General features: G+C 37.1%; 1 protein-coding gene across 1 annotated transcript in view; it reads left to right on the top strand.

Annotated features, from left to right (window-relative positions):
* The window catches only part of NAV3 (neuron navigator 3), a 423218-nt gene that overhangs the window by 118036 nt on the left and 282366 nt on the right, over positions 1-22816 (top strand). The window contains 1 exon segment of the mRNA XM_083807523.1: positions 1-22816. This exon segment is cut by the window's right edge and continues 11480 nt beyond it. The gene's annotated coding sequence lies outside the window, so the exon portion shown is untranslated.

The raw sequence follows: 22816 nt of genomic DNA on the forward strand, positions 1-22816 counted from the left end.
GTGGAGGTACAAGCAAGGGACAGTTTGTCATCCCAGGGAGGATGTGTCATCTCTGCAGACACCTCCAGGGAGAGGAAAACCTGGGAGATGCAAACAAGAGGAATCCTTACATCAGTGCCAAGCCAAGGAGAAAGTGGGTATCCATGAAGAAACCAAGAAGCTCCTAGTGACCAGAAAGTGAATACTGAGGAATACTTTTCTCAACTAGAGCAAAGAGAACATTAGGATGACATGGGGACCATACCAGTACTCCAGCGGTTGGAACTAAAACCCTGAACCTTTTGAAATTAGTGGGGATTTTATCACTGACTCTGCTTGTGCCAGTTTTACAACCCAAGAGCAGGCCTGGTTGCTCATGAAGAGGTTTCTTAGCAGCAAGAGCTACTGGGGGAGACATCTTCCCCATGAGGGACCATGAGCAGCTTGTCAGGAAATACCAGAAGAAGGAACAGACAGACAGTGGTGTCTGCATGCTCTGGGGCTGCCAAAGAGAAAAAGGGCACCACGAGGTAACCTGTTGGGCTGCTTTTTTCCCCTTACTGCACTGTGCTGCCCTGGGCTCAGCCCAGTGGAGTATAGCACAGTCCTGTTTGCTGGCGAGTATTCAGACTCTCGAAAATGCAGCTAACATTTGAAGCATTGGTAAAATGCCTAGTAGTGGCAGAGATGGAATGTAATTTTTTAAATTGTCGCAGAGTTGTCAGAGTTGTAGCAGGAATTTGGTCCCTATCTCAGAGCATAATTTAGATTGCTTAACTTCGCTGCAGCGCAAGCGTGAAATTCCAAAGTGCCAACATGAAAGGTGCTTCTGGGATGATACAGGATATCACTGATGAAGACTGAAATCCTGACCTTGAAGTCAAAAGGAGTTTTGTCATTGATGTCACTAATTCTGGGATTTCAATCCAAAAGGTGTTGTGATTGCCCATGTAGAGAGAAAGTGGAAATGTACACGTGGAAATGTCACCCTAGATGAGACAGGAAAGTGCAGGAAAAAAAGTGTTTTAAGATTGCTTTTACTGCTTATTTTTCTTGATTAACTTTTTACTCCATCTATATTTCCCTATTTTGAGGTCTGTGTTTTCATATTTCCTCCTTTTATTGCTTTTGATAACCTTTTCTTCTGACTCCCATTGTGTGTAAATGGGAGCAATACTATTTAATTGCCAATTTGATATTTCAGTCCGGATGACATACATTCCTATCTTTTCCTATACATTCTCTGAGATGCTGAACACAGAAGTCACAAGCATTTATTTGCAATGGTTAAGTTAGGCAAGTCCTTAGAGCTGTGTCCCCTATGTGTTATGCATAGTGCTCCCTCTTCATAGTCGTTTAGTAGATTATCTATCTAAAACCTGGGAGAACTATATTTTTGGCTATCTTAGGAATGAAAGAATGGCTATCTTAGGAATGAGTGGCCTATAATAAATTTTAGGAAGTATATTTTAATGCTCATGTGAGATAAAATTTTGAATTTTGGGTCTTGTCTCTTTGTGTAGGTGTGGGGAGTGCAAATTCTTAACAAATTTTGATTTGAAAATGTCAAAGTGCATTCTGATTTTTGTAATGGGTGCATCATACATAGCTGTAAAGATAAAAAAATATTCCTTGTACTTTTGTTGATATAAAGCCTTGCTTTCAGCTCTGTCCTGTAATGCTCTTGTTTGTAAGGGAGGTTGTCAGAGAGAAAAACACTCTTGTCTTTGGGGCAGACTCCCATAAGGAATAATGTTTCTACAGTGCACTCAGTAGTCTAGGTGAAATTTAATTTTCTGCTCCTAGGATAAAACACAGTGTTTTCTTGGTAGGAACATACACACTGTGCGAGTAAGGCTCACAGGCAACATTACCACAAATAACTTTTGCCGTGTTTTTTGTTGCTGCTTCCCTACAGCTCCCAGATCCCTTGATCTCACCAGCCGCCTCTTCTGCCCATGCGTAATGTCAGCCCTGATGCAGATGCACATGGCTCGTGTGCTGAATCACTGGAAATGCAGTGCTGCAGCAAGCCATGCCTCTTGCAAAAGTAGCAGTTCAACCTCCTCTATGCACTTGGGAGGTGTAGCTCAATGGATTTTGGTGTGATTCAGTGCACTAGAGCTGAACCAGAGAAACAACATTTTATCTCCATGTCATTGCAACATACTTTTCTAAATCATCAAAGCTGCACTGTTCCCTAGAAAGTCGACTTTTTGGGGAGCATACCTTCCGGAAGGCATTTGAACAGAGTGTTTCCAATTGGAAAAAATAAAATTAAAAAAATGGCATGTCCCTAAATTCTGCATCTCAGTAGTAAAAGAGTGGAAAAATAAGTATTTTTGTAATGCGTGCATAAACTCCTGCGTGAATTCTAAAATAAAAATGTTCATTTTATTTTCATTCTACTGTGCTGCAAGAGAAGGCTAAAATGAAAAAAAAAAAAAACAAAAAACACGGGATGTTGTTCAGTATTCCAGTAATAGTCTCAGATTAGGAGAAGATTAGAGACCAATAGAGTAACCATAAATTATTCTAACAGTGATTGAAACTTGTGCCCATACTCATGGAAAATGAGGGATATAACTATGTTAGTTCAGATTGAAGAGAAATAATTACTTATTGCTTTTCCATCAGGGTCAGGGTAGTGCAGGAAAAAAAAAATCACATGCTTGGAAACAGCAAATATACAGTTAACAGTCTGAGAAATATTTGTGACAGCACAAATTTATATGCTCTTATTCCAAAAATGGGACTTAAGTGAGACATAAGGAGTACACAACTCTTGTGCCAGCACTCTGCACAGGGGTGAATTTCATCTGGAATGAATAAGGGTCTTTTACTTATTTTGTTTATTTTCTGCAGTCACTGTGCCCAATTCTGAACAGTGTGTTTTTCAAATGGTGTTTTCAGACAGCAAAGCACCACCTTTAAGTCAAACACTGAGGGCAGTTTTTATCCAAAAGTTATTATATTGCTTGAATTTAAATCAACATGTTGCTTTAATGCATTACTCGAATGTTAAGAAATCCACTGATACTTTTTAAATGCTGTAGTCTAGAACAAGTGCTTAACATTTATGAACTAAACCACATGAAGAAAAAAATAATGTTTGGCAATGTTTGGAACATAACTGGATTTTTTCTCCATCAGCTGTGTAGTTTGTGGTACAGCACATGATAATTACTGACATTATTTATTTTATAAGAGCATTTTATAAGTGTGATATCCTGTTCATTGCAACTTGTGGTTGCAAATTTTGCCACTGTTTCACCATTAGGCATGTTTGTGAACTGTGATTTCAGTCTAATGAACTCAGTTCAATCATTTAAACATTTTAAGTATCAGATTTCTAAATGTTAATGGGAGAAATATCGTTTCTCTTTAATACAACAAACTTTATAAATGGTGATAACATGGCTAAATTTTATTTTAATATTATTTTTCTAATGCTTCCTTACTGATTTAGAACCTCTGAAAACCATCTGTATTGTTTGAAGGTAATTTGCCTTTTCATCAATTTATGTCTTGTGTATGTAAAGTAGTCTGCACTGAAAGGACCTCAGAGGGCAGTTTGGATTTGTGTGGTTTGAAATCATTTGTTCATTATTATTATCAAGAGAAATATAATTGTTTTCAGTAATACAGTCAGAACATACTATATTTGTTTTCACTTTTATTTGTTGATGTTTCATGTGTTCAGCCAGACAGTTACTGTTTTTAATTACTCATCTATGTATGTGTATAATGTGTTTGTATGTGCATGTGTCTTTGCATTTGCAATTTATCTTCCTATTCAAGCATAATTCATTGGTAAATATGATTTTATAAAGATAGATGCTAAATTAAATTTAATTTTATCCAGAGATATCTGGGATTGGGATTCTTTCCAAGATGCCAATAGATGCAAAGACCATAAATATTTGTAATGTTTTTCTTGTTTTTGTTTTGGGATCAGACATCTATTAATAATTCAGTCTATATTAACTTAGATTACTGCTTTTGTAGATTCTTAGAGCCAGAATCAGACATTGTTTCAATATATGCAATTTGTACAGATTGCGGGGAAAAAAAAAAAAAGAGCTATATTAATACAATCTTATTCTGTACATATGCAAACAATCTTACTATTGAACTCTGAAGATTAGGTCTGTAATTTTATGAGGGCAGTCTCATGCAGGAAAGGTATGCATCTGCTTTGCTTTCAAATATTGAAATGTAACTTGGCTTTATGGAAGTTAGAAATCGTAAAGTAAACATTTATCTAAGCAATGGTAAACTGTGCCTCAAGTGTTTTTTTATTATTTTTGGTTTTGTTTTTTTTTTTCCAAAGTAAGTTATTTTCATCCTGCAAGGATGCCATATATTGAAATCAATACATGCAGCTGTTTGTCAGGAAATATGTATGCAGGAAAACATTTTGTGGCATTAAAAAGCTCCTAGCTTTGGGATTATTTTGAATTCACCTTAATGCAAAAAGTTGTGTAAAACTTTTGTTTTCTTTCTGTGTTTTACAAATAATGTGTAAAATGTCTGTATGTGGGTATGAAATACATTTATGCTCTAGCTCCTTCACAGAGGTTGAAATGGCCCTGAAAAAGCCATGACCTTTGACCACTAGACTACCATATTAGGTAATAAATAAGAAGGTACAGGCTAGTCGTGTAATGGATGCTTTTTGAAATTCTTTGTGTTGTGAAATTCCTTGTATTGTAAATTTGCAGCTGAGTGAATGTCCTGTGATGCACATAATGTGTGGTAATCCCTTATACTTTAACGATTAAAGACAAATTGGGAGCCTATTAAACCATAATATTCTGAAACAGTACCTCTTTTTCTGTTGTCAGTGTATTTTCAAGGCTCAGGTAATTACCAATTCAATAGCATAACCAGATGAATGTTTCAGAAGGTGCCATTTTACTCAACCATAGTAATCCATCTGCCAAAATTTACAAACCTCTTAAAGTAGGAACTTAAAACAAAAGCAGTGATACATTATCTCTAATGCCTGTTGTGTCTTGAGGCAGCTGTGTCACTGTAGTGCCCAGCTGTGTGTTATACAAAACAGGGTAGTCACACATCAGTGACCTTTCATGTGTTCATCCTTGTGTTCACACATGGCACCATTTTCTTTTGGTGATCTTATACCACAGTTAGTATTTGGAATAAACTTCTCAGATAAGTAAAAGCTAAAATAAAGGGCAGTAATACATGTGTCAGAGTAGAACAAAACTGCAATGCTAGGCTTCGTACTAGGTCAAAGGAAGATATATAATTACATACATTTATGAGCAACCTCAGAGAGGCAATTCTGTCCGCTTCCTCCTTCCACCAATCTCATCTCCCCCATCTCTTAAAAAATGTGTAAATTTTCTTTCATCAGACTATGTAAATGCACAATTTTTAATACTTTCAGAAAACATACTGTCAAACCACCTAAATTTGATGGGATTAACAGGAAACTGGAGCCATCACAGGGGACAGCATTTACTCAGCTTCAACCATTTAGTGCCATAATAACAATTCTTCGCTGCCCCCACTATTTAACAGGAATCCCCAAATGATTTGTCAATAATCCAATTCATTTTCTTTCTGGTGAACTCCATGAGACATAGAAGAATGTTTGCTTCTCCATCTTATTTTGCTCCCTAAAAATAGCATACAGAGATGGGTGTAAGGCTGTGATGGTACTCCTGGTGTCCATCTCCTCTTCCTTCAATCAGATGACTGAAGTGATGTTTCAGAGACTACTTTGGAAGTGGTGGGGAGGTGCTCTGCTGCTAGAAGTCAATCTCAAGCCATTATCAACAGGGAGCAAGTCTGACTTGTACCAGATGGGAGTTGAGTCCCTCCCTCTACAGACTGCGGGGAGATGAATTGGCCACAGAATCACACTGACTACACATCATATTTTTCACACATTTTAATATGCGTGTGGCTTAGGTCCAAGTAAAGCATCTGAAACAGTGTTGTTAATATGCTGTATTTCCTGGCTTGACAGGCCTTTGTGGCCTGGTGTCTCAATCTGTACTAAGAGTACTTCGCTCTGCAAACACTGTTGCGTTTGTAAGGGGAGAAGACATCCCAGGGAAGCCGTCATTCCTCCAGTAGCATGCTGTTAGCCACTACACCCTCTACTTGCCCAGGGCCAGACTGCAACCAGCTCAAAGCAAGCAGAAACTGGGACCAGACAAATCAAAGCAGACAGTCAGGTGTCAGCCTGGGTTCCTCTTGAACATATTTTTCTTTGTTACAGCTTTCTCTTTCATTTTGCTTCCACTGTAAGAAGCATCTGCAGTCTTCTTGCTTTTTAGTTTGCTGTTGTTGTTGTTGTTGTTGTTGTTGTTGTTCCATGAGATCTCATAGAGATGTTGAATACCCAACACTTGGTTCTTTTCAGCCTTTTGAATCCAAAGTTTGACTTTGTCTGGGAGAAAATCGTGCTTTCAGCTGCAGATATTTCAGCTTCCATTGATGAAAGGAGAGCTTATCGTTTGTAAGGAGATGTGTTATCTTTTATTATAACAGCTGATACAGCTGAAGGAAAAGGCAAGCTTTCGGGCACACAGCCCTAGTCAAGGATAAGCTTGTAAGCAAAACTGAGAATACTTAGTGCCTGATCCATATTGAATAAAATGTGGATGACTATAAGCTAGGACAATCTTTTGTAGTAGTTCTATATACAAATATTATTTCAGACTAACCTCCTTGCTTTCGACAGGTGATATGAGAAGTGGTAATCTTGCTGTGTTCACTTACAGAACACGTTATTTCCCTTCCACTTCTCCAAACTTTCTATATAGAGCAACCTCTCTATAATATATATATATATATTAATGTTATGCATATTGTTTAGATAGAGAGAGAGGTGTAATATATAGATGTGCAAATGACATGGTTATGGTGGCCATCTTACATTTAGAAAAAGCAGCCTCCTCAGGCAAAGATATATCTGTCACACCTCACAGAATCCCAGAGTGGCTGAGGCCGGCAGAGCCCTCTGAAGCCCACCAGGCCCAACCCCTGCCCAAGCAGGGCCACCCAGAGCAGGCTGCCCAGGGCCATGTCCAGGCGGCTTTTGAAAATCTCCATGGAGGAGACTCCACAGCCTCTCTGGGCAGCCTGTGTTAGAGCTCAGTCACTCACACATAAAGAAGTTCTTCCTGATGTTCAGAAGGAACCTCTTGTGTTCCAGTCTGTGCCCATTGACTCTTGTCCTGGCACTGGGCACCGCTGGAAAGAGCATGAGCAGATTGGTCTTGCCAATAAAACCACCGAGTCCTGGAATGTAAGTCAGCCCTATGGCACCTCTACCCATGCTAGAAATACTCAGACATCTTTTTGTAATGGAAGTAGCCCTTCCTTGAATCAATCCATATCTCCTCTGTGTTCAAAGCTGGAGGTAGATATTGTTGCTTGCCTATCTACCTCCAGTCATCCAAAACAATGAATAACCAGGTTAGGATATTCTCTACCATGTTCAGAGGATTAAGAAAAGAAAATACCTGTTTTTGAGGGGAGGAGCTCCTGTCTTTATTTCCACTCTGTGGTACTTTGGGGGAATATTTCATTATCAAATCATCTTTTACTTTTCTGCCTGGTCTAGCTGTATTGTATAAAATGCCATTTTTTTTCTTACTATGAAAAAACTGAGGCTGTATTTGAGTTCAGAAAGGTCTGCACTGTTGGCATTATTTCTGTCTGAGAAAAATGCTGAATGCATGCTTAGTTCTCAATAGCTCTCCTTTACCTTTAGATTTGCTTATTTTCTTTATAGCTCTTTACAGACTGTTCCTTTTTTATTTTATTTTATTTTATTTTATTTTATTTTATTTTATTTTATTTTATTTTATTTTATTTTATTATTTTATTTTATTTTATTTTATTTTATTTTATTTTATTTTATTTTATTTTATTTTATTATTTTATTTTATTTTATTTTATTTTATTTTATTTTATTTTATTTTATTTTTTCCCAGAGGTTACCTGATTCATTAGATGATGCAAATACTCTGCCCATATCCATTCTGCATTTCTGAGTCAAATAATCTCCAACAACCCCAACAATAGTAACTGAACTATATTCTGTCTTGTAGGGAAAGATTTAGTATTAATTCAAAAATTCTCAGTGATAGAGAAATCACCACAACTGTCAACTCTTACACTCTTTTATTGGTTAATTGTTGTGAGAATTAAGAAATGTGCACCTCTTTTCTAGTCTTAATTTGGAGGGCTTCAGCTTTCAGCCATCCTGCACCTGTTTTCTACTTTGCAGTACTGCTATCTCCAGAAGAGTTTCTGCTAGTATCTTCAGTTGCCCACTTATTTGACCTATGTAGAGATAAGATGTTTTCTTTTTGTGGATTAACCTGATTACAACATCCATATAATAGGTGGATAAACTTTTTTTTTTAATGTCCTTTTTTTTTGGTTTTGTTTTGTTAATTTTTAATATATATTTATTATATATAATATATAAATATATATTATTTTAATATATATATATATATCAATATATCCAAAGCATCTCTATTACTTTAGGAATGATAAAAATTATGACATTAGGAAAGGAGATGTGGTTTGCTTTGGTTCATTATATGTTGGAAATGGCATGTCTGGTGATCTAGATCTTAATACTGGGAAAAATTTAGCCTATTTTTGAGATTTATTTTTATTTGATCTCATTTCCTAGGGGTTTTCCACAACTTCTGTGTCATAAAAGCTGCTTTGCCTGTTTGACCTTCTTAGTAGAAGTTATATAGCAGGCTGTCTCCTTGTGTTTGCATTTTTTGTTGGGTAATCCTTGACTACTTTTATTCTTAAATAAACATTTCATAATATCTATCCTGAATATCTCCCTCAAAGGAATAAGAGTCTTCTTGTCTTCATTCTTCTTCACTAGAATGGCACTCTCAGTTCTGTGCAGTGCCAGTAGACTAAGGTTTTGTCCAGAGAGCGGAATGTACTGAATGATAGTAGGCAAAATTCTAGTTCTTTTAAGCCTAGCTGGCACATATGAAAGCACCAAATCCATGGCATTTGTTTTGGAGTAAGTCCTCCAATTATAAACTGTGTATTTCAGACTATGCTATTTCAGACAATCCATTGCTTTGTTTCTCTAGATATTTTTTTGGAGATAACATACATGCTCTTTACATATATATTTTTAGAGGAATATGGTGATTCCATTGTCTTGAAATAAATTCTCCTTTTGTGTGTGTGTGTGTGTGTATTTTGGAGCAGTAAATTCTAGTGTTCGTGCTGTATTCTAATTGGAAGAAAGGATACCCGTATAGCTTCTACTTTCTTCCTGCATGAATAACACAATTGTAGAAGACAAAAATATCAATAATTATTCTTTCTCTGAACATATGCCAAATAATCTTCATCAAAATTTGACCAGAGGGAGAGTTCTGGACATGTGTATGCCTTTGAAAAAATGCAAACATCCTGAATGAGATAACCAAAGAGGTCATTTTGTATTCTGCTGGAAAATCTTGAAATGAAGCACAGCACTATTGAACACTGTTGCTGCTGTGTTTATAGAGACAAAATGCTCCTCTGGAGAAAATATGCAGGGGTAGTCCAAATGTGTGTCTTCTCCATGGTGCTTCTGTGTGCACACTTTAATAAACCTTTCAGGAACCACATCATTCCTTTGCCCAGGTAGCATCTTGAAAACTGTTAGGGGTAGATACAGCAGCTCTGTACTAATTTATAGTTTAAAGAAGGGGCAAAAATTCTTTTTCCCTCCTTTCTCATGCCTGAATTCATACATTCTTGCTCTCATGAGCCTGGGTGTGCTGTGTTCCATTCTTTAGCTTATGAAATAAATGAAATCCAAATCAAACAAAGTTTCTTTGCTTTAAGTTTTTTTTTTTTTTTCAATTTGTCTTTTTGGACTCTACTGACCAAAGTGGATTGAAATGTTCAGTCCCATTTTATAGCAAAACCACAGTTTTGTAGCTTTTTCCATGGTGAATTACAGATCAGTTTTGCTTTCAAGGATGACAGACACGGACTTGGTTAGATTGTTGTATCTGTCTTAACTTGGGTTCCTTATGTTCCGCTATAGCAAAAACTGACTTGCCAAATATTTTTATTGGCTTGTCACCTTTGCTGTTATAAAAACATTAACTAGAGAATCTATTAAAACCAGATTTTAAAATGCCTGAAAATCTTAAATATGTATTGCAGTAATGTGTATGGGGTCATTTTAGTGAATGTCTGGTTCTTCATTAAGTTTTTTTAATTCTCAAAATGCGCTTGCCTAATTTAGAAGTTCCTTAGGCACTTTAAATACTGTCTTTCACTGTTTCACAGGGGAATTGGGTAATTAGTCTGAAATCCATGAAAAGTTTCAGCTAAATTTTCTCTCTAAAATATCAGGGGAGGACACAGAACGAAAAACTATCCTTGGAGCAAGATAATCAGATGTGCCACCTAGAATTCAATGCATTTGGTGGAGGACACTAGTTCAGAATTTCAGCATGGGAACACAATTCTATGGAGCAGCAAAAATCTGACCCATTTGAATTGAGTCGGAAGTTACTGAAACAAAAGTGCAAAAATATGAGACATCTTTGTATTTTCTGTGGCATATAGGACTGGATATTTCGTGAAGTTTTGGAGGAATTATCCCCATTTGTAATAGCTTGGGATAAGTTTGCCAAAACATTTGAGGCATATACAGTGTATTAAAATTGTGCCTTTGGAAAACAGAAGTGAATTTTGACTTGCAATACTCTCATTTAAAGCACTTTGTAATAATGAATAGATTAAATAGGATATGCTGTTACACCTATGCAGAGTTGTTAGCAGTACTTTTTCTTCCTTCCTGTCATGGAGCTATCACTAGGCCTCCAGAACCTTTTTCTATGTATCTGCGTACTGTATTTGCTATAAAGTGACTTGTCAGCCTTGACCTGCATTTATCTTTTATTACTTCATACAAGTCTTTAGATTTATCTTCTTTTAAAATGGCTTAATACAGTTTTGGATTGAAACTGCATGAGATGTTCTGATAATAATTTCATGAAACCAGATGCATGCACTTCTGTTTGCAATGCATTCGGTGTCCAAGATGTTGTATATGGAAAAATAATAAAAAGAAGAGTTTAAAAAAACATTCATTCTTGGACTAGACTACAAACTGCACCTCTGGTCCTTCTTTACAGCCTTGTTTTCTAATTTTGTTTCTTTTGGAATACTTTACATTTAGAAATACTGAGTTGCACCATGGTTATCCAGTTTTTCCTTCTGTTTCCACATGCAAAAAAAAAAAAAAAAAAAACAAAAATCATGCATATGCATCTAAGAGTTTTCCTCAAAATCTGGCATGCACTGGAAAATAGGCAAGAAGCCATACAAAGCCATTGAAAATCAGTGGTGTTTGTAAGATGCAAAATATGCGTTTCTTAGGAATACTGTTGAAATCCATATTTATCTTGTTTATTTTCTTTTTAAAGGAATATTTCTTTGAATGGTTAATTTTTTCTGAGTTTTGAAACAATGCAATGACACAGCACTATCAACTGTTTATGAGTGATGTAAGAAGGACTAACTTTACTTGTAGATTTAGAAAGTCAGTCTTCATGGATTTCACGCTTACCTATGAACAGACACACACTGGATTAGGGCTTCAATTCATGTATTAATGTTACCTCTTTTGTTGGGTGAACATCCCACCATTGATCCTAAAATTATACTTTTCTACCCAGTATCTTTTCTAACTCACACTGGCTTTACATTGGTTCAATTCTAATCACAGTTCAAATGTGTGCATTACTTTGGAGTGCCTGGGTATGCTTGTGTGGTCAAAATCAAGACTGAATTGCCCAGGACTTAAATAAGAGGAAAACCAAAACTGAGTGAGCATTAGAGGTTTATTTTATTTTATTTTATTTTATTTTATTTTATTTTATTTTATTTTATTTTAGTAGAAAATGAAACCAATCCATATAAAAATGCATACATACTTTCAATCTCTTGCTGAAATACAGATATAAGAAACACAATGAGCTTCTTGCTTATAAGCCAGATCCATTAAATTTGATATTGATGAGAAGCTAAACACAACCAAAAATTGGTAGGTATGATTTCTGTAGCAGAGGAGGCTGGTGTGGATTAACTTTGGAACACATTAGAAGAAGCTGAAGAATCCCATATCATTAAATGATCAGAAAATTTTTCTTCAGGTCTGCTAGCTGTATTGCCTCTCTACTTAATGGAAAGGTGTGCCCAGCAAGCCATTGCTCCTTTTTTATTTGTAACTGGAATGGCACCCTATATGGTGCCTGGGCAGTACAGAGGATAAAGGTGTCACATCTTGCTTTTTAGGTAACATCCTAACCTACCTGTGGGTGTGTGATGTGCTGTTTCCCAGGATTTTGCTTCTGTTGCTGTCTGGAAATGGGATTTGATCAAAGTGCATCTGAGGGAAAGGTGGAAAGCAGAAAGTTGATAGGAGCCTAGGACAGTGTGGAGTTGTGTAGGACATGGCAGTGGGTATGGTTGCTCCCAAGGACTCCATTTTTAGCCACATGCAACCACTGTCCACAGATTTGCATTTGGAAATGTCTGCTCCTTCACAGGAAATCAGGAAAGGTATACTTTATATATAAAGTGGTTATAAACCAACACTTTCACTTGTGCTCAGGCCTGCCAAGAGCTGTAGGGTATGATGAGGGCTGTGCCTGCCTTGTGTGAAAGCAGTGAGGGATCTATCTGAGCTACTATGACACATAGATGTTTGGTAGTATTAAGCTGCCAGGGCTGCCAGTAAAGTAATTCCTATTTTATAAATTATTTTTAATCAATAAAATTAACTTTTAAAGTTTATTTATTTATTTATTTATTTTTAAACCAAGGTTCTGAGCTTTGAAATATTATAAAATAATCAGCAATGTACATGTGGTGTTATTTAACAGTCATGGAAGTTTACTTATTTATTGAAGACAGCCTACCTCACTGTGTAAAACTGATGCAATTGTATGTCAAAATATTAGCCTCATCAAATTATTCTTTTTTTCTTTGATGTGAACCTTTAGGAGAAATTCAAAGGGGATTTTAAGAGCCCTTGAAAAGATTTAGTTATTCAATTCTCTCTAATTAATTGATTTTGCTAAAATTTGCCACTTTCAGATTATTAAAGTTAAATATAAGATGTTTACGAAACCAGGGACTTTGTTTTTAAAATGTATGTATATTTTAAAGCAAATGTTTTTGTATTTGAATCATATTTGATTTATCATATTAAAAATATTTTTCTTTTGATGTGCTTTCCCTGTATGTGGGTATGGGGAAATAATCTGTTGAAGGGAAGGTGACAGTAACATTGTATAAAACGGAAAGTGATTAATGTAGTGGGTGTTTTTTTTTTTTTTTAATCCTTTGGAAAAAAAAAATGCAATGTGAGATGTGATAAATCAGTAGCCAAGCATTTAGACTTTTCAAAAATACAATCAGTGACAGAATAAAATTTGACTAACTTTACTGGGGTGTTTCTCACAAGAAATATTTTAGGGCACCTTCCCAAGTTACAAGAGCAACAAGCCTGATATTTCTTGCTGCCAAAGGCCACCCCAGTACACTGACTGCCTTGTCATCCAAACCCCTCCAGAGCCAGAATCGTTACCAAAACACAGGGTGCCAGGAAGAGCTTTCTCTATGCTTTGAAGTCAAAATACTGGAATGAGTAATTCTATACAGGTAAAGCTGCATGGGAGATGCTGAAGAAATTCTCAGGCAGTGATCTGGTGTGTGTGGCCCAGGTACTTTTTCCTCTCCATGCCTGGGGTTGGTGCGACACCCTCCGGGGAGCCCTTCTAGGCTACATGTTTGTGATGGTAAACAGACTGACATCTACTGAGCTCTGATTGACCTGTGGATTATTAGTGTCAGTGGAGCTGAACCAATACTTGTGTTAATTGGGAAATTCCCCTAGAGCCCTTAATGTAAACCTAGTTTGACTTGTAAATCAATAAACATTTATTTTAAGGAAATACACAGTCCTATGGTCCTTAAATACTTGGGGTGACATGAAGAGAAAATATCCTTCTAGTTAGAGAAAGGAATTTCAATCCTTTGGCTAGACAAATATGTGTATATCCTATCAGCAAGTTTTGCCACCAGTTATGCCAAGCTGGCTGAGGGCATATGAATTGCAGTTGTAGCGTAACAAATATTTCAGATTGCTCTATGCTACTTCTGGGCTAATATTCTTGGACTACTTGTATCCTGAGGGCAGAGAATAAATCAGAGAGGAAAACAGAGTGAGTTTGCAGGACTGAGCCAAAACACCATGCTTATGGATGGTCCTTACCATCAAGCACTCTGAAAGATAAATGTGTGGTGAAAGACTTTGTAATGTCATCTTATATGCCTGCACAGGTGAGAGTTTTTAATGAGTGGGATGTGGGCAGAAAGAATTAAACGACTAAAGCACAACCACAAGTGGAAAAACAGTTATTTGATTGATTATTTTTCCTGCTAAATACATATAAGTTATCCCCAAGATAAAATGAAGTTTCTGGTTTTGTATATAAATACCTTTGGAAGTACTGTAATGATATTTTCCTATAAACTAGTGTACTTCAGTATTATAAAGTACAAACATAAAATACAGATGTCATTCTGCTGTAATACCTCAGAGCTGAAGTACCCTAAAGAAATCTTAAAAATTTGACAGATTGTTTAAGTGAAAATACCTATTGTTGAGTTTGCTCAGATATTCTGATATTCAGATATTCTGATATTCAGATATTCTCAGATATTTTGGACTCGATGATCTTGAGGTCTCTTCCAACCTAGAAATCTGTGATCTGTGATTCCTTTTGTACAAATACTCCTTTTGCTACCTTATTTCTTTGAGAAATTTGGAAAGTGTTTTGGATGTGCATACCCTGTTACTATGTAGTTAATAGTAGATTGTCAAAGGCATAGAGGGTTGGATTGGAAGCACTTGGGGAACAATTTTCTGTATCAGTGAAGATGAGAACTGGAGACAGATGTCAGTGATGAAATGTGGGATTTTGTTTCAAGCTGCACTGGGACCAATTATTTACCTGCCAAAAACCACATTCAAATTTGTGGGTGCACACAGAAGTTGTTGAGACTTGAGGATGATTTTATACTTTATGAGACTAGTTTTTCCTCCTCAGGAATTTTACAAGGCACAATTCTGTTATTCCACTACTGTTATTTCTAATGGTATTCAGCTTTTGAATGGTCCTATATCTATGATGAAGAATTAAATAATATCACTGTCTTTTTTATTGCTGTTTAGGCTTAGTATTGTGCTTAAGTGAAACAGGTCTCATCATGCTACCCGATACAGAGATACAATTCTTAACTGCCACAGAGGTTCCAGCAAAACCAGGGTGATGTTCAGCACTGGCCTTTAATACACTTACTGTGTTCTGATTCTTAGTTTCATAAGTACATGGAAGTACATGGAAGTCTGGGGCAGTACTGTAGACCAAGAATTATTCAGAAAGTTTTGGGGGCATCAGTTTGGAGATGTATAATATGAGCTAAAGAACTGGCAGTGCAAGGGTATGTAAGGGATCCCCTGTCTGTGGCAAAGGGGACCAATTGCTCCCATCTCAGCTGGCATTAAATGAAATATAGTCTCTGTCCGTACATCTGGGAGCAGTGCACAGTCCCAGCCTCTGTGATGACTGGGGATATAGGATTCTCCTGCTTGGGGCACCAATATCCAGATTTGCTGGATAACTAGAAAGTAAAATGGAGCTTATTAGGTAAAATGTCATTTCATATTAAATCAGAATACACTTAAAGTCTTTTTTTTTTTTTTCCAGTGCAAGGGGAAGAAAACATTAACAACAACAAAACCACAAGTGAAAAAACAAAACAAAAAAACCCCTGTTTTTCTATGTTAGAAATGCTCAGTCCCAGGAGTATAAAACTTTTGGTTTGCACACAGATAATTAAAAGAAAAAAAAATTATAATTAGGTTCACCAAATTGCCAGTGGCATGGGAACTCTTTTTTAGGTAGATCCCAGGGCTTGGGATTTTTTTCGTAGTTCTGGCTAGTCCATATTTAATTCTGTCTTCTACATGATCTGAAGCCACATCACTTGTCATCCAGTAGAACTCCCTCACCAGCCTGCTAACAGTTATGCTGAGATGTGGATCTTTCTCAGTGATACCATTACACTGTGTGCAAAATATGAAACACTCACTGACAGATACCATCTGCCAGTAATTCCTACTCTCTCTCTCTGTCCCTCTGCCTAATATATTTCAGTATTTCAAACAAAGTAGAATCAAATAAACTAAAATAAATCCATTGCAGAATGCGCTGTAAACTGCTAACTCAGATGTTGATTCTCCAATAGTGAAATCAGATTGTAAGACCATGGAAAAGTGCAGGTTGGAAGGGACTTGAAGAAGTGATTTATTCCAAAGCAAGGTTAAGTGTCCAGTCAGACCAGGTTCCAAGGACTTTTTCCATTCTGGTCTTGAAAACTTCCAAGGATGGTGACAGGACAGCTTCTTTGCACCTCTGTTGTAGCGTTTGACAGTCCTCAAGTTGAAAAGCTTTCCCCTTATGTCCAGTCTCAACATAGCTGTTTCAACTCATGTCTGTTGTCTATTGTTCTTCAGTCACATACCACTGTGAAACTCTTGGCTACTTCTTCTGATGATGTCTTTGCACATTCTGTCTGACTGCTATTAGCTTAGTCATTTTCTTAGTCTTCAGCTTAAACTCAGGTTATCCTGGTTCCTCAGCCTTTCCTCACCAGGCAAGTGCTCCATTCCCTGACTGCCCTGTTAACCCTCTGCTGAACTCAGCTTCAGGGGAATTCATTAACCCTGGAAACTTTGTTGTTAAAGAGTTCTTTATAAGTCTCATGCCAGTCAGGATAAGATTTGGCAGCTTTAACAGAGGTCATGGTCTCACAATACAAAATATTCAGTGTCAATACTGCCTTGAGCTATTCACATCTCCCAGTTCTTCAGAAAAAACATGTGGGCTATGCTGGAATCAGATTAAGTAATTTATTTTATCCTTACAAAAACAAACAAAATAAAACAAAACTAAAACAAAACCAAAAACAAACAAACAACAACAAACAAACCAACACTTGGATAAAAAGGTTTTATTTTGTTTAAAAACAAATCCATTCAATCCATAAACATAATTGGCACTACCAAGGGGTAGAGGGTTGTGACATGGAGATAGCTATGATGTCAGGGACAGAAGGACAAAGTCATGAATAGTTTAATTTGGTGTTTCTGCTGCATTCTTCATAACTGGAAACTGAAACCCTGAGTGACTGAAATCTAGTCATATCTAAGGGAGAACCACAGTGTGGTGAGTGGAAGGAAACAGCATCTCAAAAAGCTGATTATTCTCATCCTTGAAACAACCTCTAGTTTCTGTCTGTTGAGCGTATTTACAGCTGTACTGGGTCTGGCTGGGATGGAGTTAATTTTCCCCATAGCAGCCCATACAGTGCTGTGCTCTGCATGTGTAGCTAGAACAGCCCTGGTATCAGACCAGTGTTGTGTCTACTGCTGAGCAATACTGGCACAACATCAGGACTCCCTCTAACCCCCTCAGAGCCAGCAGGCTGGGGGTGGGCAAGAGAGGAATAACTGGAATTATTGGACTGTGTGTATCCAATGGCCTGGCACATCGGAACCTCAGGAATACAAAGCTCTAGTGGACACCAGCGCACAGTGTAGCCTAAAGCCATCAGGCTACCAAGGGACAGAACTCCCCTGTATCTCTGGAGTGACAGGGGGATCCCAACAGCTAACTGTACTGGAGGCTGAAGTGAGTCTAACTGGGAAAGAGTGGTAAAAGCACTTTTTTAAGCAGCTGTCTACCTTGCCTGATCTCTCAGAAGACCCATCTGTTGTAGGATTGCTCAGGGTTGAAGAACAGCAGGTGCCAATTTCTACCACAATGATGCACTGACGGCAATGTCACACCAACCGACTCCCTGATTCCCATCCATGAGTTAGTTCATTGGGTGGAGAGCCAAGAAGAGATCAGCAAGACTCACTCACCCTTTATTAGTCCCATATGGCCAGTGCGAAAGTCTAATGGAGAGTGGAGACTAACGGTGGACTATTGTGGCCTGAACGAAGTCACACCACCACTAAGTGCTGCAGTGCCGGACATGCTAGAACTTCAAAACAAACTAGAGCCAAAGGCAGCCAAATGGTACACCCAATTGATAATTATAATGCATTTTTCTCCATCCCATTGGCAGCAGAATGCAGGACACAGTTTGTTTTCACTTGGAGGGAAAGGGCAGCTGACCTAAACCAACCAAAGGGATATTCCATGCCATATGGTGTCACACTCAGCAATGAAAGGTGGAAAAAGGAAGGAGAGGGGAGGGGTGGGCTCTCAGTGTGAAAACTTCTGTCCTCCCAGACAATGGCTATGTGCTTTGAGGCCCTGGTTCAAGGATGTGGTCAAGCATTGCTCGTTTGTGGGAAGTTGAGAGTAATTTCTTTCCTCTGTGCTTCCACACGGCTTTTGCTTGTATTTTTATTTGTTGTTGTTGTTTTCCTTTTTCCCTTTCCCTTTTTCCTTTAGTTAAATTATTTAATTTTCCCTTAATAATTATTTTTCCTTTAATTAAGTTACCCTTATCTCAACCTGTGAGCTGTTTATTTCCTTTTCTTCTTCCCTTCCTCTTCCAAGGGAAAGTGAGAGAGCAGTTGTGGTGTAGTTTAGCTGTCGAGCAAGGTAAAACCACCACAACAGTTGAGGCTGATTTGCCTAGACTTAAAAAAATAATCTATAAAGATGTATGGAATGAATCCCTGTTTGCGTGTGTCCTAGAGTAGGCAAAATCCCCTCTACCATCTTCATCCTCTTACTGCCTGGAGTGATTCCTCTCTCTCAATACAGACCAGGTTATAACTGTGACTTTTGTTGATCTTCTCAAACTCTCCCTTGCATTCAGTTGTCTTCCTATTGTTGACCTGCCTAAAACTGAATACCTATTTCATGGGCTAACACTGGTGAAAATTTGAAGAGAGAGGCTTTGAACTGCAGCCTCAATGGTTTTTCAATGTTACTCTTCCACTAAGACGTCAAGCATATTTTGCAGGAAGGGCAGCTGTCTGGGATGTAATTCAATAGGTTTGCTTTGGGCAAGTTTAGACACGTGTTTAACATAATACAAAATGTAGTTCATAATTTGATAGAGACATGTTCCTTTCTGTAACGGATACAACAGACAGATGGGGGAGCACAAGTTTCAAGAGAGAAAATTATGACTCCTTTGCAAAACATGCTTGTTGCACAGCAGCTGCTTGCCAACATCAGCTAACCTTCTCATGCCCTACAGCTCTGCAAATTTATTTTAAAAAATTTAAATTGTTTTAGAGAGACAAAAGTATTTTGTTATATATTATATTTTAGATGCTTTTTTTTTTACATTCTGAAATAAAACATCTTGAAATTTTGAAATGAAACACTTTCAAAATTAAGAGTTAAATATTTATTTAGAAGAAACGTAATGTAGACAAGTTTTTCAGTACATTTTTGGCTGAAATGAATCACTGAAACTGATCACTGTTTAATTTAGAAACTAAGTTAAACAGGTCAGTTTGAAAGAGAATTTTGAAAGAGAATAATGTTTAGAGAGAAGATGAGACAGTAAAAATACTTTAAGAAGCAAAGTAAGAATAATTTAGTCTTCACAGTTTTCAGGCTGAAATGTAGATTTTCTACAAATATTTTATCTAGTTTTTATTTAAACATTTCTTGTGTTGCCATCTTTCTACTCATACTTTTACAAATTCTCCTTGTTGCACCCCACTCTAAATTTTAAACTATGATGTCTCTGTGGCTTCAAAGTGCAAGAAATATTTAAATCAATTTCCCATGGAAATTGTCATTGCCTGAAGTATAACAGCCCATGCTTATATAGGTGTTTTTACAGTGATCAATATGTATTTTTTTGCCCAGTGGATAAGAACTGGACATGTACTCTGTTGTTAGAATTGAAAGTGGAAAATTTATTCCTTCTGTCACAACATTCCTAGCTTTCTGGGAGAACAAATTAGCTTAAAATAAGTTACAGTTGTAGCAGTTTTTAATTGTTTCAGAACCTTCCTGGTAATATGGGATGATTTAATATTTCATGTGGCTTCCTTTCCTGCTTTTGTGCTTCAAAGAGTGGTGAACAAATCAGCAAAAACTTCAGAGCCAGCTTCTGTCCTGTACCTCCACTACTCCCACCAGCTTCAGTTTACAAACTCTGCTTAATGGCTTGAAACGGATATGTCCTTATAGGCCCAAATCTGCATATGACGACTGAGCTCTTTCTGGTGGCAGTGAGAACTGAGCATGTGGTGAAGCTGCAGGATCAAACCCTTCAGGGGTACATTAGAGTACAGCTGAAGGCTGCTTGTCTGCCCTGGCTTCTTTGACTATAATTGCACTCATGTATTTTAATCTGTATCTTGTCTTCTTTGGCTTAATGTGAGGAAGAAAATTAAAAGTAGCTCATTAAGTACAGTAATTTATGCATACATCCAACAAGCTATATAGACACACTGACTATGTTTAAAAATAGGTTGCATTACAAACAGAAAAATGTCTGGTGACTTTCAGCTTACCTCTTTAAGAGCAGCATGTTAATAGAAATTTGGATTTAGTATAGAATCTTTAAAAGTTAAAAAAAAATAACAAAAATGATGGCAAGTATGGAATTTTTTAAAAGGGGAAAGAAATCTAAGTATTAATTTCAATCTGGGCACATAATAGTTATAGGGTGCATTTTCAAATCTATATAATTAAGGGCTTTAGAAGGATTAGAAGGCAGCTTAAGTCACAGGATTTTTAACTGAAGTGTAGTCATGGGCTATGCATAATAATCTGGATTTTTTCCTACACTGATCAGCTGAAGGACAGTAGAACTGGTAATGATGAAACTATTACAGAATCCAAGTTGTGACTCATAAACGTTCCTTACTGTAAGCATAAGAATACAGTGGTACTGTTTGCTTCTTCAGTGCAGAGGTATAGGAATAAAATGATCACAAAAATAATTACTATGTAATCCTTTCCCAAATATTTTAGACATTGGCCAGATTCTCGTACCATTTTTGCTATGTATGTATGGATGGATGGACGGATGGACAGATGGACAAATAATCTACCATTTTGATTTTCCTACAATAGCTACTTTTTCTGAGTATCTACTCAGCTCCATCTGCATTCTTACCATGTCAAAATCTTTATAACTGTCATCCACAACTTGAAAGTGCCTGATTTTTTTCTTTCTGCTGCCTGAAAGGTCATAATGACTCACAGTCATTTTCTTTGCATTGCAGTTGTAGCAGCTTACTGATCTGCTGTTTCATAACTGAGATCTCTTCTAACAGACTAGCATAGTAGGTGATGATGAGGAATCACCAACAAAAACCGGATGGCCCCTCTCACCCCTGCCCTGCCCCCATTCCTAGGCAAGGCCAGAATCTTTTTTGCTCTCTATATTGTCCTTGGGGTCCTGGTCCATGGCTATGACTCTTAGGTAATACAGAAACACATAGAAAAAGAGCATCCAGGTTTGCTACTGCTTTCCATTGCTATTATAGAACAGTTTCATCTGTATAAAGTCAGTAGTGGTAAGAAGGTTTGTAGTAGACTTCAGAAAGGCCCTTGGACTCCTGCTTTTATGGTCAAAACACTGTGCTATTGGGAGTTATAAGTTGAGAGACTTTTGGCAATAAGAGTTTTGCTCATATTGAGTGTCATGGCAAACATAAATTGCTGTTCTCTGCGACTTTCAGTAAAGGAGAAAAACAACATGTTTATATCAATTCAAAATAATATAAAAATCATCTGAGGCTTTCAGATTCTAAATTCTTTGCTCATTTCTTAGACTAGCACTTTCAATATAACATTCACAGATTTAGTTCTGGGCAAGAAGTCTCAGTCTTTACATAACCCATTGCCCTTCAAATGATTTTATTCCATCCACAGATGAGTTTTGACTTCAACCAGGCTGCCAATTCTCTTGCCAGTAGAAGACGAGAATTTGAATGAATAAATTTTTAAAACCTACCTTGATAATTTTTTTTTTTAATCAGTTCGTAAGAACTTCTGCATAAGCCGGATTTGTTTCAAAGAGTTCAGAAAAGTGAAGCTGAATAGTTCGGCCTGCCAATTTAAGCAAATCTCATAATGGTCCTAAAGTTTCTACCATCCCCACTAATTTATACATTTTCTTTGAACTGATTTACATAAATGAATAATATAATCCCAACCTCAGAATACTTGAGTGAGAACTATTGAGCACATGTGGCCATCGAAGTGTATGGAAAGATTTCTATCTGTGGAAAGATTTTTGTGGAAATTAGGCTTGGTTCTTGGGTTCCGTGAAACCATTGCAATTTGGGATGTTTTTTTCCCCTCCCTTTCATTGAAAGAAGTGAGAATTAGGTACTCAGAGACCTTTAAAATTCTGTCCTTTCAACAGCTTTGCTCAAACCCTTGTTAAAGAATAGTTAATAGTTAAAGTCTGTAAGATTTTGCTTTCACGTGTACAATGTAAATCCAAATATAATTAGTGAGAACTAGAGGTGGCCTAAGCTGAAGTCTGAAATGACTGGGGATATTCACAGCCAGCTGAGGGTATGATCCAAAAGGTATGATGCTAAGGTCTGACTCACTTTTACTCTGTTTCCTGTTGGGTAAGTCTCCTAAAGTCTCCTATTGAATGTTTGTATTTTTTTAATTGAAACCAACTGTCTTTCATCAAAGCAGGGGGAACTGTGGGATTCTTGAAATCCCAGATCAAAGAAAAGCAATCCTCTAGTCCCAGTTGGACAATG

The sequence above is a fragment of the Anser anser genome (assembly GCF_964211835.1).
Source record: "Anser anser genome assembly, chromosome: 1".
Lineage (NCBI taxonomy): Eukaryota > Metazoa > Chordata > Aves > Anseriformes > Anatidae > Anser > Anser anser.